General features: G+C 40.3%; 1 long non-coding RNA gene across 1 annotated transcript in view; it reads right to left on the bottom strand.

Annotated features, from left to right (window-relative positions):
- Positions 1 to 565: 565 nt before the first annotated feature.
- Positions 566 to 3,191, bottom strand: part of LOC107657275 (uncharacterized) — an 8,646-nt gene continuing 6,020 nt past the window's right edge. Inside the window, exons 2-3 of the long non-coding RNA XR_001630664.1 lie at positions 751 to 840; positions 566 to 623 (exon numbers count right to left, since the gene is read on the bottom strand). This is a non-coding gene — a long non-coding RNA (uncharacterized LOC107657275). The remainder of the gene's footprint in view (positions 624 to 750; positions 841 to 3,191) is intronic.

Raw genomic sequence — 3,191 nt, forward strand, 5'->3', positions numbered from 1 at the left:
AAGCCTATAGAGTTTGTTCAAACACAAAAAGCAATATACATCCATCAAGATAATAATCAAACTAACCTAAAATCTGTGGGGACGATGACACTGTTTTTAACTGCTCCATATGTCCGGTCCATTTGCTGTTCCACAACTCCCACTCCATCATCAGTTTTAGTAAAATAAAACTGTGGATTTTAGTGACTAACTCATGTTTTCCCCTCTCTCACAATTTTTTTTTTTTTTTAATAGTTGACATTTTTACTTATCGAAGATTGTTCTTTGCATGACCATTTCTAGATTACACCAGAACGAAGTGAAGAGAGGTGAATACATTACACGCAGTGATTACCTGATAGGAGATACGCACACAGGTCATTCAAAACCAAATTCAAATGTGACGTTTTAATCTCTGATGATATGCATGGAATTTACGGAAAAACTTCACTAAATAATAGCGCTAAAAAGTGAGGGGCGTGGTGGAGTTTTGGCGATCGGCGCTACCGATGTCCGTCAATCTACTCCACAGCCAATCATGGGCCCCCTTCTTGCTCGGGCCCCGGGGCTTCAGCCCTTCCTAGCCCAATGGTTAATGCAGCCTTGGTAGTGACAAGTGGCATTGAATTCAGTAATTGGTTTTCCTAAAGAAACAGTAGACAAGTTGCATTATCTGATTTAATATTTGATGGTAGCATAAATTCAGCAGGCACTAGAAATTTCTGGTAAGACAAGCATTGTTATTCATAATGAGTAGGTGTTCATACTAACAGAAATGGCACCATCATGTTGTGGGGTTGAACTGAATGGCCACAGGTAGCTGTTTCATCAACACATCTCTTTGGCTTAGTGAGGCAGAGGCTATAAGAGACAGAGGCAGAGGGAGAAGATTACTTAGTAGTAAGTAGATGAATTTTGTGAAAATATCACATTAAATGGTAAATTATTTCACTTGTAATCAATTGCACTGACACATACTCATTACTAAAAGACAGAGGATAAAACAAAAGGTAGCATAAACAACATAAACATTGAATTTTATTCTTAAAAAAATATATATAAAAATTCTATTCAAAATTTAATAAAAATCAAAAGATGTTTCACCATGCTGTATGTCCAGATTTCCCTCAGGCCAAGTGTCCAGCTGAAGAACCTTTAAGTCTGTCATCAGTTTGCTTTCACCTCTATGAGATAAGCTTTCGTGTGTACTGACATGAGAGGAAGTTGTTGTAGCTGTCCTGGATTTCATGTTTTCGGCCATGCTGCGAAAGAATTGTCCTGCATTGATCCTCACAATCTTTTGATTATCATGCAAGGGTACATTCTGGAAAGATTTCTTCATTTCAGCTTGAAGAACAGTTTGCGTGTGGGGGCCAGGTGTTGAAACCATGGACTCAAACACTCGTACCTGTCGAAACAGCAGCTTCTCTGCTTCAGGCAGAGTAGTGTCTCTTTTTTGGAGCATCCTTGAGAAATCACTGAGTTCTGTTAGGGCATCATACATAAATCCCAGATTAAACACAAAGGACACAGAGGTGAGAACATCATGGAGTCCCTTGTATTTTGCTCTTTCTGTAGAATCCCTGGTTACATCACTAGCAGCATTGGAAAAGTGAGTCTGAAGCACTCTGTAGTTCTCTATTCTGTTTAGTTCTCTCAAACAGCTTTGACTGTCCTCTCGCTTGAAGCCACTCAGCGAATTGACAAGACACGGCCAATGACGAGAAGACGCTGCCCAACACTCCGTGCATATTGATCCAATTCCCTTTTGTTTTTGGGTGAGACGTGATATAAAGTGTACAGCTTATCAATGAAAATCTTAAAATGATTAAGTCCACTGACTTCCTTGAGAACATCCCCAACTGCCAATTCTAGACGATGATTTAAACAGTGCCATACAAACAAGTCTGGGAATCTGGCACGAAGTTGTCTAGCAACCCCTGCTTTCCTGCCAAGCATAACTGATGCTCCATCACAAACAAAGGCCAAAAAACACTTACCCAAAAAGTGGTCATCAAATCCATATTTGTGAAGGCATGACAGCAATGTCTTTGTGATAACATCTGCTGTGGTCCCATCCAACTCCAGCAGGTCAAAAAAATGTGTCTGGTTCTTCTGCATCAGCAACAGCTGATCTTAAACAGACAACCAACACAGACTTGCCACTGATTGTGGTGGATTCGTCAATCAACACTCATAATTTTCGTCTGTGTGCAATTATGTCACCGTCCATCTTTTTTCAATCTCTGTTGCGATATGGTCGATGATATTAGCACACGTCTTGTGCAAATAGTGCAAAACTCGGCCCATGTTCAGGCCATTCAACTCTTGCAAAATCACATCAGTTTGCATATCTGCGAATGGTTTACCTATTTTGTAGGCTGTTCGGAACACTCTGCAAGTTGTATCGTGTTCAGCCCTGCGCATGGCTTGCAATTGCCTGTTCATTTCATCGTGGGATGCGGCATTTACAATCTCTGTTGCTTTTGAGTGGGATTTCGAATCTCTGTCTTCCTTTAATTTCTTGCGCAGCGATTGTTGCTGTTTAGCCTTGTCCGTTCCAAAAGCACTGATTTAACACTCTCTCCACTCATTTGACAGCCTCACTCCCTGCTCTTTCTGGACAGTGAGTGATGGAATGTTACTACGTATTTTGCAGCCAAGCATTTGGTCTTTGAAAATTAGCCAGTCATTCTGGGCGCAAAAATACATAATTTGATCCCTTGACCAACAGTCTGGCCACTCATGACGTTATTGTTAAAGGGGTCATATGATGCGATTTCAATTTTTCCTTTCTCTTTGAAGTGTTACAAGCTCTTGGTCCATAAAGAAGATCTGTAAAGTTGCAAAGACTAAAGTCTCAAATCCAAAGAGATATTCTTTATAAAAGTTAAGAGTCAACCACGCCTACCTAAAACGGCTCGTTCTAACACGCCACCACATGTCTACGTCACGATGTGGAAATTACAACCCAGATGTTCGAATTTGTGCAACGCATTTTATGGACGACAGTTTTTTGAACCTAGAAGAGTACAAGGCTGGCTGTGCACAAAGGCTATTTCTACAAAAAAAATTAAAAAAAGGTAAATTCCAACTTTGCTATGACAATCTGGCGCTTCTGAATCAGCGACTTTAAGTATGATTTGTTATTAGTTTAAGTATTTGTTATTGACTGTTCAAATGCGGAGTTTTGCGCAGCGCAGAGTAACGCG

Source organism: Sinocyclocheilus anshuiensis, unplaced genomic scaffold (assembly GCF_001515605.1).
Source record: "Sinocyclocheilus anshuiensis isolate Anshui unplaced genomic scaffold, SAMN03320099.WGS_v1.1 scaffold159, whole genome shotgun sequence".
In the NCBI taxonomy this organism is placed as follows: domain Eukaryota; kingdom Metazoa; phylum Chordata; class Actinopteri; order Cypriniformes; family Cyprinidae; genus Sinocyclocheilus; species Sinocyclocheilus anshuiensis.